Here is a 14,967-nt window from a genome sequence, read left to right as displayed (position 1 = left end):
TGCTGGGCACGACCTTGCCCCTCAGTGAGAACTATCGCCCCTGTCCTTGCACACATGCCGGACTCCGCTCAGACCCGGGTTCCTCTGAGGCCACGGCCCCTGTATGTCGTGTACAAGAGCGGCCAGAACAAAATACTGCAAACTTGGGGCCTTGAAACAACAGCAATGTGTTCTCTCACAGCTCTGGAGACGAGGAGTCCCCAACCAAGGCGCTGGCAGGATCGGTTCCTTCTTAGGGGCTCTGAGGGGGAGTCCGCTCCGTGCCCGTCTCCCAGCTGCTGGTGGCGGCCAGCCGTCCTGGTGGTCCTTGGCTTGTAGATGCGTTCCTCCAACTCCTGTGTGTGTCTTCTCATGGTGCTCTCTCTCTGTGCGTCTCTGTCTTCTCATGGACTTCTTACAAGGACATCCATCATTGGATTTGGGGCCCACCCTAATCTAGTATGGCCTCATTTTTTACATCTGCAAAGACCCTGTTTTGAAATAGGTCTCATTGTAAGGTTGTGGGTGGATATGAATTTGGGGGGACATCATTCAGTCCCATGCATGAGGGGTCAAACATCACACATTTTAGCCATCGGCAACGACAGCACCTTGGTTATCCCCAGTGGATTATAAATCCCTCCATCATGAGAAATAAAGGCAAAGGAAGAGATCAAGAAAAGAAAGACTTTAAATCATTTACTTATTTATTTATTTATTTAATGTGTTATTTATTTTTGACACAGAGAGGGAGCATGAGCAGGGGAGGGGCAGAGACAGAGAGGGAGACACAGAATCTGAAGCAGGCTCCAGGTTCTGAGCTGTCAGCACAGAGCCCGACATGGGGCTCGAACCCACAAACTGTGAAATCATGACCTGAGTCAAAGTCGGAAGCTTAATCAGCTGAGGCACCCAGGTGCCCCTACATTGTTTTTAATGTTTATTTATTTTTGAGGGAAGAGACAGAGCGGAAGCAGGGGAGGGGCAGAGAGAGAGAGAGGGAGACACAGTATGTGAAGCAGGCTCCAGGCTCTGAGCTGTCAGCACAGGGCCCAGTGTGGGGCTTGAACCCACGAACTCTGAGATCATGATCTAGGCTGAAGTCGGACACTTAGCCAACTGAGCCACTTAGGCACCCCATGAAAAGAATGTTTCTGTTGAAACATTAAACAACTTTTACGGAGGTCCCAGGAGGACATGGGTGAAGCTATGGCTGTCTTCCTTGTTGCTTGGAGAGAGCAGAGGAGCAGCTTTCTGCAGGAGAAAACATTCTAAGTCATGGGTAATGAAAGCGAATCTTCAGGAAATATAAGGGCTGGATTGCAGCTAACTTAGGCAAGAAAACAGTGCATTGAATGTTACAAAACCTATAAAATTGTCCTTACGAAGAGTTCTTCAGGACATGGGGAAAGGCTCATGCTGTAAAGCTAACGAAGAGAGCCAACATTCAAAATTGCATTGGCAGCATGAGTTCAACTCTGCAATAAAGAGGGAACATTTCCAGAAAATAAGGCTGGTGCCAACTGTGAGGTGGAGAGAGGGACACAGAGGGCAATTGTCTTTTATTTCACACAATTCTGCATTGTCTGAATTATTTTCCCCAGTGATCATGTACTTTTTAAAAAAATAAACTTGAAATCGGAAAATAGGTTTAGATCTACATAAAAACTGCAAAGATAACAGAACGTTCCCATATACCCAGTGCCTGGTTCCCCCCTTGTTAACATCGTACGTTCGTCACCAATAATGAACCAATACTGACATATGATTATTAACTAATGTCCATTCTTTAATGGGATTTAAAAGGTTGTTTTGTAATGTCCCTTTTCTGTTCCAGGATTACATTTAGCCATCGCGTCTTCTTAGGCTCCTCCAGACTAACATTTTGTCAGACTTGTTTTTTTTTTAATTTTTTTTATATCTATCATTTATTTTAGAGACAGAGAGAGACAGTGCGAGCAGGTGAGGGTCAGAGAGAGAGGGAGACACAGAATCTGAAGCAGGCTCCAGGCTCTGAGCTAGCTGTCAGCACAGAGCCCGACGCAGGGCTCGAACCCACGAGCCGTGAGATCATGACCCGAGCTGAAGTTGGACGCTTAACCGACTGAGCCACCCAGGCGCCCCTGTCAGACTTGTTTCTGATGACCTTGACAGTTTTGAGGAGTTCTGGTCAGATATTTTATAGTGTCCCTCAGTTTGGGTTTGTCTGATGTTTTTCTCATTAGACTGGGGTTTTAAATTCTGGGGAACAAGAAACACACAGAAGCCAAGTGCCACATTCTCATTGTGTCACATCAAGAGATATATTACTTTTTTAATAAAACATACAATAAAATATACTTTCAATAAGGATTATTCCAGGAAAAAAAAGTGCTTAACTCTGAGTGTAGATTATGAGGGTTTTCTTAATATTTTTCTTTATAGTCTTCCATAAAACATACAAAATCCATCTTATAATTAGAAAAAGAATTAAGCGAAAAAATCTGCCTGGAAAGAACCAGGGAGATCGGCAGTGGCTGTAGGGAGAGGGGACGGAGGGGAGTCCGGGGGCCGTCTGGCGCGGGAACAGAGTGTCAGCGTGATGGGAACACGCCGCGGCCTGGCTGCACGCTGGGAGCAGTCAAGATTACTAATGGCAGGACAGAAAGTAACAGCAACAAAAGCAAAGCGAGGGCCAGGGCTAGGAAGACAGCACTAATGAGAACACTGAGATGCATTCCAGGCGAAAGGGTAACCCAAAAAATGTAAGCAAGCCTGGAGCTGAGATTAGTTATAGCCAAATAAGTCATGCAGGATTCAGAGGGTGCAGGCGGTGGGGTGGAAACCCAGGCACCTCCATGGCGCTGAATCCGGCAACGTAATGCTTTGTATAAATACTGACATTTTAGGGAAGACAGAGAGGAGCCTCTCTCTTTTTCCACTGCAGGGATAAAGCAAAGTTTATTGATTTTTAAACAGGTTGTTTCGAATCAGGGCTTTTTTTAGATCTAATAAGGCTGTTATCATTATTTTTTTTTAATTGGGTGCAGAGAAGGGAATTCAATGTCAATCTGGGTAAAGTATTTTTAATTGCTTTGGAAGATGTTACATTGAAAGGAAGATTGTAGCTCACACAAGTCCCAGGGCAGTGGCCCCATAGGGACATTCTACAATCCAGATATTGCCCTGGCTGTTAGTCCAGCATTAAAATGGCTGGGCTTAGAGGGCCTGGCTGGCTCAATTGGTGGAGCATGTGACTCGTGATCAGAGGGTTGTGAGTTCGAGTCCCATGTTGGATGTAGAGATGCTTAAAAGTAAAATCTTTAAAAAATAATAAAGATAAATAAATAAAATGGCCGGGCAGACGGGTTGGCATCCATATAATGGGGTATACGGCCATAACTTCCAAAGAAAGCAAACTCCCGGTCATGTCTGGCAAACTTCTATTCATGTTTCCAGACCCAAATCAAGTGTTCTGTGAAGTCTTCTCAAATTCTCTCAGGCAAAACAGTGACTTTGTCCTCTGTTTCCTCTATGGAATGCTGTAGCAACTTTCACCGTTGTATTTATCACACTGCACTAAATTATTAGTTTCTGCTTTCAGTCGCCCAGTAGACAGTGCTGCACAGAGAGTAGAGACGGTGAGGTATTCTCATTTTGTATTCCTTTCTCGTGCAAAGTAGCTCAGTCACTAGAATATAGTAGGCACTCAAATCCATTTTTTCCCCAGAGTAACAGACTGGCTCTATATTTCTCCAGGTCTGGTTTGCCTTGATCCAGCTTCATACGTAACGGATTCTTGATCTACTAAATCTGTGGTGGTTGGTTGTCCAGCACTTCCTATGGGCTTAAGTTCTGTCCTAAGATACAGAAGGTTATAAAAGGACTATACGATGTGTTCTTGCTGCTGTGTAGCCCATACTCTTTAAAGAGATCCCATGGACAAAACCCTTGCACAATCAGAGAACAACAGGCGGATATGTAATTATGGAGAAGTAATCCTGAGTGGCCTAATGCCCACAGCCTCAAGGTGGCTCCTGGTATCGGGGGGACAGCTGCCTGGGCGGGGCGGAACTCCAAGGAGAGCAGACCGTAAGGAGACCAGCCTGGAACTTCCCATTCGATTTTGGAGCCTTTGGGGTGAGTGCACTCCTGACTCACCAAGGAAGTGATGAAACCAGAAGCTAGGAATTAACCAAGTCAAACTGGGGTGAAGTTTGGAGCATCAGTGGGCAGGGTGGGGGTGGCCTCAGAAGCAGGATCTGGATGAACAAAGGGCGTGGACCCAGGGCCACGTGCCTCGGGAGATCTGCAGCACAAGTACCAGATCCCCTGGGAGCCATGAAGTGTTATAGATTGATGTGTCCCTGCTACACTAACTTTTATTCCTTTTTTTATTTTTGAGAGACAGAGAGAGACAGCGTGAGCAGGGGATGGTCAGAGAGAGAGGGAGATACAGAATCTGAAGCAGGCTCCAGGCTCTGAGCTAGCTGTCAGCACAGAGCCCGAAACGGGGCTCGAACCCATGAACCGTGAGATCATGACCTGAGCCAAAGCCAGATGCTTAAACCGACTGAGCCACTGAGGCGCCCCACTGACCTTTATTCCTGCTCCTTTCTCTGAGAAAGAGTGCTCCCTAAAATGCTTAAAGGCCCCACGCCATTCCTGATGAGTAAGAAGGGGCAGTAGGAGAGAAAAAGGGGAAATATTGCTGAATGGAGGGAATTTAGGCAGCACTGTCCACTTGGAGAAGACTTGGATGAAGGCTGCGATGCTGCTACCTGCTAGCACTGTGCCCTTTGGCAAGTTGCCTGATGTCCTGAGCCCTAATCTCATTTGCAAGACCCGATGCCCATCTGTATCTTGCGGTTGTTGTTAGGACAGATAGCATGTGAGTCACTTTGGGCTGCAAGAAATCCAGAGTCTGGGATTCACCTCAAGGATGTGGAGAGTGGTGGCCAAGTTCATTGTAAACATTTGTGTGGCAACAGGAAGATGGGATCTCAGGGTGGCCCTTTCCAGCCTCTCAGCAACCTGAGGGCAGACACAGGACTGACTCTGAGAACCCGGAAGTGACCTGAGAACCCGGAAGTGAGCCTGGGACCGAGAGCAGCTCTGGAGGCAGGGGCACCTCTCTGGCCACTCCAGAGAGCTTCAGTGCTTGCCTCTCTGCTGTCTCTTCACTCAGTCCGTCTTGAACACAGACTGCGTGCCGTGTGGGTGCTGGGGACACAGCCTTCCCGCACCTTGCTTGGTCTCCGTCTCTGTGCGTCTGTTGGTTTCTGACCCCTGAATAGAGATATGTACGCATTAGTCACTATTCCTTATGTGTAAATGACTGAAACCCAACTCAAAGCAGCTGAAGGAAAGGGAGTCTTTAGTGGCTCACAGTGTAAACAAACCACAGAAGGGCAGGGATGGGAGGGGAGGAGAGGGGAAGGAGAAGCAGGGGGAGAAGGAGCTGGCCTCAAGGTTAACTGATCAAGCTTACCAGAGAGCAGACTGGGATTTAAAAAGAGCTGCAGGGGCCCCGGGGTGGCTCATCAGTTAAGCGTTTGAGACAGACAGAGAGAGAGGGAGAGAGAGTGTGTGAGCAGGGGAGGGGCAGAGAGAGAGAGAGAGAGAGAGAGAGAGAGAGAGAGAGAGAGAGAGAGATCTTAACCAGGCTCTGCGCTGTCACCATGGAACCCAATGCGGGGCTCTAACTCACAAACCATGAGATCATGACCTGACCCAAAACCCAAGAGTCAGATGCTTAACCGACTGAGCCACGCAGGCGTCCAGGATTCCTTTTTTTCTAGATGTCTCTTTTCTTTTCCAGTTATATTGAAGTATGACTGACAAATACAAATTGTATATATTTCAGTCATACAATGAGATTTTTTAAACGAGTACAACATGATGATTTAATATACTGTACGAATGCGTTATGAGATGATTACCACAATCAAGTTGATGAACACATCCATCACTCCCATAGTTACCATTTTTGTGTGTGGGGTAAGAACACTGAAGATTCACTTCCTTAGCAAATTTCAAGTATACAGTCCAGTGTGGCTAACTATAATCATTGTACAGTGTGTAGATTCCCCTCTTGTAACTGAAAGTTCGGAAACCGACCATCATCTCCCCATCCCCCACCCCAGCCGCTGGTGGCCACCGTTCCCCTCCTCTACTCTAGGAGTTTGACTTTTCCAGATTCCACAGATAAGTGAGAGCCTGCAGGACTCATCTTTCTGTGTCTGGCTTATTTCACTCAGCATAAGGTCCTCCTGGTTCATCTCAGGGGCTGCCAGTGACAGGATTTCCTTCTTTTTATGGCTGAATAATATTCCCTTGCATATATGCCACGTTTTCTTTATTCATTTATCCTTTGAAGAGGATTCCTTTTCCAACTCCCAGATCTGCCACTTATTAACTGTCTGATAGCATTTAACATGTTGCTAGGGCTTCATCTGATAAATGGGCATAACAATCACCTCCTTTTTTACCATAAAAATGCCATATAAGTACCAGATGATATTATAAAAATATCTGCAAATTAACAGTATGTGCCAATCCGCATGCTAAGTACCTCTGTACAAAGACTCTTATGGGAAGAAAAACACTGACCAACATTGACAGTTGATAATTCAACCTATTTGAATTCAGGGTATTGCTTCTCGGCCTTTTGGCTAAGATCAAGTGTTGAATTCAGGATATGTGGTTTCCACCCCATGCTCTTGACTTTCTCCACCAACTGCTCATAGCTGGGACCACTCACTTCACTGACCTCTGTCCGTCAATGCAGGTTCCTGAGCCAGGGCTCAGGCGATACGTAAATAAAGAGTTTAGGGGTGGTCGACTGGGTGGCTCAGTCAGTTAAACATCTGACTCCAGCTTAAGTCATGATCTTACGGTTTGTGAGTTTGAGCCCTGTATCAGGCTCCATGCTGCCAGTGCAGTGTCTGCTTGGAATTTTCTCTCTCTGCCCTTCCCCTACTGTGCTTTCTCTCTCTCTCTCTGAAAATAAATTTTAAAAAAGAGAGAAATTTAGGGTTGCCTGGGTGGCTCAGTTGCTTGAGAGTCTGACTCGTGATCTCAGCTCAGGTCATGATCCCAAGGTTGTAGGGTCAAGCCCCATAGGAAAAAAAATTAGCAATCCCTCTCCCCTTCCCTGTGTGAAGCTGTGCTTGGTAGCCTATGGGGTGGGGAAGGCAGGTGGGTGTCCAGAGCCTTGGAAAAAGCCTGGAGCTCCATTACCTCGGACGAAGGCTTCTGGGTGGCTCTTAATCTCTTTTCTCAGGAGCTGGGATTCTGAACAGGGCATCTAAGATCCAGACCCTGGGTCACTGGATGCCTAGATTTCTGGGCTGCTTCCTCCTCTCCAGGTGGGAACTCACTGCCATGTAGAACCTAAATGATGGTTGAGAGCTGACCCTCTCTGTTTGTGGCCAAACATATCTTTCCCTCTCCTGTTTCACATGGTGGGCTGAGCCTAGACCCTCTCCCACCTGCCAGTTTTCAAAAAGAAGTCCTGCCTAGGTGTTGTCGGTCTTAGGTTTAACATGCTGCTTTACTAATTTCTTTTTAATCTGTCCCTATTTCTCCATGACACCTTGCCAAACTACCAGACCCACTAATATCTCAATAGTGTTCTACTCTAATTTAGAATCTCTGCTTTTATCTCAAATTTATTGAGGACCCACATAATGATAAAAATAATAAAATAGACCACATCCGTGGCACACCTGGCTGACTCAGTTGGTGGAGCATACGACTCTTGATCTTGGGGTTGTAAGTTCAAGCCCCATGTTGGGTGTAGAGATTACTTAAAAATAAAATCTTAAAAAAAATATAGCGGCGTCTGGGTGGCTCAGTTGGTTGAGTGTCCGACCTCAGCTCAGGTCATGATCTTAAAGTTCACAAGTTTGAGCCCTGCGTTGGGCTCTGTGCTGACAGCAAAGAACCTGGAGCCTGCTTCAGATTCTGAGTCTCCCTCTCTCTCTAGCCTTCCTCCACTTGCACACACTCTCTCTCTCAAAAATAAATAAACATTAAAAAAAAAAGATCACATCCCATGTGCCCAGCACTAAGCTAAGTGCTTGACACCCTTCCTTTGAGGTCCCTGCTATTTTCCTCCTGACTAGTGAGGACACAGAGATTCAAGAGGTTAGCCCAGGATGGCCAGCGGGTGTGTGGCAGAATTGGGATTCCGACCAGAACAGCCTGATCCCAATGCCTGTGCTCACGGCTCTGACGTGCCAGGCCGGTGGCCTACACAGGAATGGAGACCGCTGTGGGGCAAGAGGAATCACAGTGGAGTTTTGCGACTTCCAGGAGTAGGGTCCTGGACTTTTGAAGGTTTTATTAAATTCCAAGTTATGTCTGATTTTTTTTTCCTCTAGGAAACCCAAAGGGCCCATGTTCACTCTATCCCATCTTCCCCTGGGCTTTGACATCTATATTGAGAACATTCTGCTAGGAGCTGTGGGAAATATAAAGAAAAACAGACATAGCTTCTGCCTTCAAAGGCCTTTAGTACAGGAGACGAATGAGAGATGAAGTTGGTGCTGAATGAGGCTTTGAGTGAGTTTCTTGGCTGTTTCTCTTGCTGCCAGAAATGGCGTGTTCAGGTGATTCTGCTCAATAGCTCAAATTGCTGAAAGGCCTCGAATTCAATAGCTAGCGGCTGGGTTTTAAGGAATACACTTTTTTTAATGTTTATTTTGAGAGACAGCAGGGGAGGGGCAGAGACAGAGAAGGAAACACAGAATCCGAAGCCAGTTCCAGGCTCCGAGCTGTCAGCACAGAGCCCAACGTAGGGCTCGAACTCATGAACCACAAGATCATGCCCTGAGCCAAAGTTGGATGCTTAAGTGACTGAGCCACCCAGGCACCCTAGGAATACAAGATTTTTGTATGTTTTAAGGGGCAAGGATAAGACTTGGAGGATGGGCAATGCTGTTACTATCACTTACTTGTCATGAAACACTGCAATCTTGTCCCTGCTCAAGGATTTAGGGGAGAATAAATTTTATTTATTTATTTTTTACATTTATTTATTTTTGAGAGACAGAGTGTGAATGGGAGGGGGGGGGGTGGGCAGAGAGAGAAAGAGACACAGAATCTGAAGCAGGCTCTAGGCTCTGAGCTAGCAGTCAGCAGAGTCCGATGCTGGGCTCGAACCCAAGAATCGTGAGATTGTGACCTGAGCTGAAGTCAGACGCTCAACCAACTGAGCCACCCAGGCGCCCCTAGAGTAGAATAAATTTTAGATTTGGTCACCATAGAGGCCATTCCACTTTCTAGTCCTTCTGACCTGCCTTAGAGCTGCTGTTAGGTTCACTTTGGCAAACCTTTGTTTTTGACTCACCAGGACCTAGGTAGGATGTGAGGAAAGGCAGGGCATGGGTGCAGAGTTACAGTTGTAAAGGGCGTGGTCTCTGACCTGGAAGGATTTGTCATTGAGATAAAAGGATGGATCTGTCAGTGGAAGCCAGGCAAGCGTCTCTGTCTGACGACGCAGGGCCTCACTCGCTCTTTGCGGTTTCATCAGCCCAGTTACTGCCGTCAGTTTGACCTACATGCTTAGACACATGTGAGGGATTAGGCTACGCTATTAGGCGGTGGGGCTCCTAACTCTGGGAGGTTTTACAACAGCATTTATTATTTTCAAAGATTTTACTTTGAGGCGCCTTCGTGACTCAATCGGAGGGTGGCAGTGGAAACTGAGGCACGGAGAGAACAAGGAGAGGGCAGAGGCTAGGAATCTGCCATGGGGTGGAGCAGGCCCATGGAGGGAGCCGAGCCTGTGAGCGGGGGAAGCAGGCGCTGCGGGAGCAAGGGGAATCTGCCGGAGGCGGTGTGTGGGCCTCTATCGCGTCAGGCGCTTACACTGGATCCTGACTTCTCTCAGTCCACACCCAGCTGAGTTTGCTCTTGGGCCACAGCTCATGGTTCCCAGGGAGGCTGTCACCTTGGCCTTTTGGGGCTCAGGCCGCTGGGATCAGAGGTCAAGAAAAAAGGTTCTCATAACTTCCTTTCATCACCACTGGGCCAACGCACTCTCTCGTTTTGCATTGAGAAAGACGATCAGTGTAGATACCATACAAAGATATTTCTGAGCATGGCTTTGATCTTGCAGCAGCAGCATTCCAGGAAGAAACTAAGAAAAAAGCTTCTTAAGACCCTGCTGCTTGTTGGCTGAGAGATTGGGTGTTGGGCTGACTGATGAACGTCCTGACGCTCAGCAGTTTAGGGGAGAAAGCAGCCCTTTGCTGTCGTGAGAACTGCATGCATGCCCTTGTCCTGAGAGCCAGTGGGTAACTTCGTGGTTAAGCACCTCTAATGGCTACCACGTGTCAGCTGGAAATTTTACATAACCGAAGGAATAAACAACAGTGCGTCACAGTGCCATGAAGGGTTTCTGCACCTATGTGCCATCATGAGCGAATCACGACTTAGAATTGTATGTCCAAACAGATTTTTAAAATAATTTTTTTAAGTTTATTTGAGAGAGAAAGAGAGAGAGGGACAGAGAGCATGAACAGGGGAGGGATAGAGAGAGAGAGAATTCCAAGCAGGCTCCACATTGTCAGTTGCAGAGCCCAGTGTGGGACATGAACTCATGAACTGTGAGGTCATGACCTGAGCCAAAACCAGGAGTCAGACGCTTAACCGACTGAGCCACCCGGGCATCCTACCTCAGAAGATGTTTAATGTGGGAATGCGACGGAATGGAGTTGAAGAACATAACGATGATGTAAAGTTTCTAAAAGTCAAACCGTTCTCATAATCACATAGCAGCAATACGCATACTGTATTAATATATGCATATGTTAGTGTAAGAGTCACCTTAAGGTGGCGCCCGAGTGGCCATTCTGCTGTAGGTCAGAGAAGGACTCTGTGCACTGACGACCCCCACCCCCTCACCTGCAGACCTGGAATGTCCCGCGCTAGTTTGAAAACAGCCAATCATGAAGCTCCAGCTTCCCATCACCCTGACAGAGGAGGCAACCTATTCCATCCCGCCACGCCCGAAATACCCTTATTTGATAATCTGCCCCCCCAAGATCAAACCCAGAACCCCTTCACCCATAAAACCTCCTGCCCATCGCCTATCAGGCGCGACTTCCCTGACTCCCCACTCCCGGGGTCATGGAACTTCGCCGGGAATCGCAGATCCCGAAAAAGGCTTTCTTGGCTCCATAATCTGGTCTCTTTCTTTCCTCCCATCGCTGCCTCCATCTATTAAATCTTACATGTTAGCATGCTGATACTTTTGATTTCTTTGGTTAAATAAAAATTCCAATGGACAGGAGGTAGATTTTAGGTTTTAACCACAAATGAAGCAAGATAGCTTCTGTTACTGGCCTGAGATAAATCCAAGGTTACATTCTTTTTGGTGGACAGGGACCAAATGCATATTTTTCAAGGAAATTATTGAACCCATAGTTTCTCTTTTTAGAAAATTAGTGTTTTTTATTTGATTACTAATAGAAATTAATCATGTCCACATTCCCTCCTTTCCTCTCATCTTAGTTCAGAAAATAGAATGTATTCTGTCTGCTGTCACTCTCCTCACCCATATTCTCATTCTCATTACGGTAGCGTTGCTAAACAGTAAGTGATCCGTTTCTGATGAGAATTTGATGACTACAGAGACCGAGGAACATGCCACATACATGATCAGAGGAGGAGACTGTGTCCAGGCGAAATCTGTGAAGTCTTATTTTGACAATTTCATTTTGACAACTTATTCCTCTTACAGTTTTTCTTTCCTGGCCTGAACTTGAATCATTAGGGTCATTATTATTCTGGATGTTTTTTGTTCTCATCTCTTTATGTACTATTGTGCCTGAGGTCTGCAGCTGTCCTCTGTCCTCTGCCCCTGACCACTGCTGTATACGTGGGACTCTCACCCCAGCCCCCCGCACGGGCGCCACTTCTGGAAGGCTCCTGGGGACTGCGCTGGGCCTTGGGCTCTACCAGTGAGCTCTTGAGGGCAGGGACCTCAGATCCAGAAGAGGGATAACAGGAGAATCCTGTCTGGTTAGATTCTCCAGTCTGTCTGACCTGCACTAAAAGCACATTTTGAAAGGCTTCTAGTTGACAGTGTCTATTCTGTGTGATGAGAACAATGTATCCTACTCTTTTTCTTATTTGTCATGGCTCCCAAGAATCAGAGATGTTTTTCAGACCAAAATATTGGGGACCTTATTGCCTCAAATCTTCCAGTCAGAGATGAAGGAGCTAAACATATGGCAAAAGCACACCGCTAGTTTAATCCTTCTTTTCTATTTCTTAAAACAAAAGACTCAAATGACTCTGAGTTAGAAGAGCAAGCTCACAGTCCAGTAGAGCTCAGTGCTGGAATGTACTAGAAGATTCTCATCCAGTGGCAATCTTGTTACAATATGAAAGCCTTAAAAATCAATGTAGCTGCAAATTCAGGGGGTGAAATAACATGGATATTTGAGAAATGTGAAACTGACTATGAATTATAACATTAACTATCATTTATTAGCCCTTCCGTTGCTTCAGGTTTTCTGTTTCCTGCTTTGTAGACCTGCTCTCAGAGTCAAATCCAACGGTCAATCACGGTGGTCCACGGCTCCTCAGGCTCAGCACATCTGCTTCTCCTCAGGTCCCTGCTTGCTAAGTTCATTTCTATTTTGTTAACCTGGATACATACACATTCTTTATCTTAAGATTTCTTTTGGAAAGAAGCAGCATTCTGCATACAGTTTTGGAATGATATGTTTCTAAAGAGTAAGTACTTGTGAAGACTTCAGTCCGTCTTAAATTCTAAATAATCAATGGATTACCTGGCAGGAAGACAACAGCCATTCTTGTTAAATTATTCTGCTAATGTTTACTTTGAAATTTTATGCAAACAAAATTGGAAAGCCTTGCTTTGGGCCCTGTAGGGGCAAAGGCCTTTCTTCTATTACTAAGAATTGTCTCATAGGGCTTCCTGAGAGAGGCTTTGTCATTTCCACACCCGGGTGGCTCGGGACACGTGGGCTGGGCTGTCTTCTAGAATGAAGTCTGACTTACTCTCCTTTTCAGTATAGATAAGCTGTATTCATATACACATAATTTTTACACTTGTACTTTGTGAACAAGTTATATGCCTGCATATATATATGGTACATGGGCGATCATTTCTCTAAGCTGTTTCATTTCTACCTGAGTGGCCCTCCATAATTAATCCAAAATACTTTTGCACAATGACTCAATTGAAATATAAATGGGAAAAAAAATAATTTAGATTTCCAGAGAGGAGGACAGGTGCGCATTGACAAGTGGCAAGTGGATTCTGAGGGAGCGGTCAGAAACCTGAGAGGGATAATGAACACCTTCACTCAAGGGCAGCAGAAGTCCCCTCCAGGTGGCAGTTCACTGCCATCCCTTGGCGGTGTTAAATTGGGCAGCTGCTCCCTTTGGGGCTGGGATCCCATTATTTAAAAGAATAATTTTTTTAATGTTTATTTATTCTTGAGAGGGCGACAGAATGCAAGCGGGTGAAGGGAAAAGAGAGAGGGAGACACAGAATCTGAAACTGGTTCCGGGCTCTGAGCTGTCAGTTCAGTGCCCGACACAGGGCTCGAACTCAGAAACCGTGAGATCATGACCTGAACCGAAGTCGGGTGCTTAACTGACTGAGCCATCCAGGTTCCCCTGAGATCCAATTATTTAATCCCAGCCACCCTACCTTTTGGAGAAGCTCTGGGCAAGTAGGGAGGAGACATTAGGCTGGGTTGTTCAGAAACCAAGTGCTGTTGACTCCAAGGTCCTCTCAAGAATTTCCAGACGACTCCTGCATACTGAAAACAAACTGAGGGCTGAAGGGGGAGGGGAAAAAGGGAAGCGGGGTGCTGGTCCTGAAGGAGGGCACTTGTGGGGAAGAGCACTGGGTGTTCTCTGGAAACCAACTTGACAATAAACTATCAAAAAAATTAGCACATGAGAATATTGCAACAACAAAAACTTCCAGATGACTTTAAGCAAGGTTCACCCAAACCGCACAACAAAGCAAGAGGTCCTGAGAATCGGAAGGGGAAGGCCGTTCTATGATGCTAAGAGGGGGGCTTTGTTATTAAAAGAGCCTCTATGGTAAAACCCATGCATTCTGACTTGATGTTTTTGTGTTTTAATGTTTGCTCTGGTGAGTTACTATTTCCATCTGGGGCGGGGTGGGGGGAGGTGGGTGAGGATGGACCTTAAGACAAAGGAAGGACCAAGGACTGAAGGGGGAGGGGGAGGGGGCGGGGGAGGGTGGGAGGGGGTGATGGTCATGGTGGGGGGGGCACTTGAGAAGCACTGGGTGTTATATGGAAACCAATTTGACAATAAACTATTAAAAAAAAAGACAAAGGAAGGATTTTAACTTCTTATTTTCTACCTGTATTGCCTAGAAAATGCTTTGGTTGTAGTGTCAACAAAGGTGTACAAAATAAAACCAATCAGTTTTGTATATTTATTCTGGGCCTTAGTTATGAAAAATATGGAAAGGTAAAACATTAGTAGAAAATTTTAAATAACGCACCCAATAAACTTGTCTCTTTACGTTGTGGTTGTAAAAGTTTTCTTTTGCTTTTCTTTTTTCTGAATTTTATGTACTAAATACTATGCCTCTCTCTATACATAGTGTCTCCTATATTGTTGAGAAACAAATCTGGGGGAAAAAATCCTAGCCTTGTAAGGATGCAGCTCTGAAACTGACTCCATGAAACAATAGAAGGGCACACATTGCCCAAGGCAGGAGTGACCACCCTTGTAACATTCTAAGGGCAGGCCTAAAGATGGAGGCTAAGACTAGTCATGCCCTACCTGAGGGTCCTGGGCCCACTCTGTGATTGGTCAATACTCTAAATGTTGTGATTGGGTCCCGCCAAAAGTAACAAATACTCTAGGCAATGTGAATGGTTAAACCTGCTGTCAATAATATTGTATAATAATGATTGGATCACTGTATTTCCTGTAACTCCCCCTTCCCAAACTCATAAAAGCCCTACCCTGCCT

Source organism: Suricata suricatta, chromosome 1, assembly GCF_006229205.1.
Source record: "Suricata suricatta isolate VVHF042 chromosome 1, meerkat_22Aug2017_6uvM2_HiC, whole genome shotgun sequence".
In the NCBI taxonomy this organism is placed as follows: Eukaryota; Metazoa; Chordata; class Mammalia; order Carnivora; family Herpestidae; genus Suricata; species Suricata suricatta.
Note: the sequence above shows the minus strand (reverse complement) of the source record.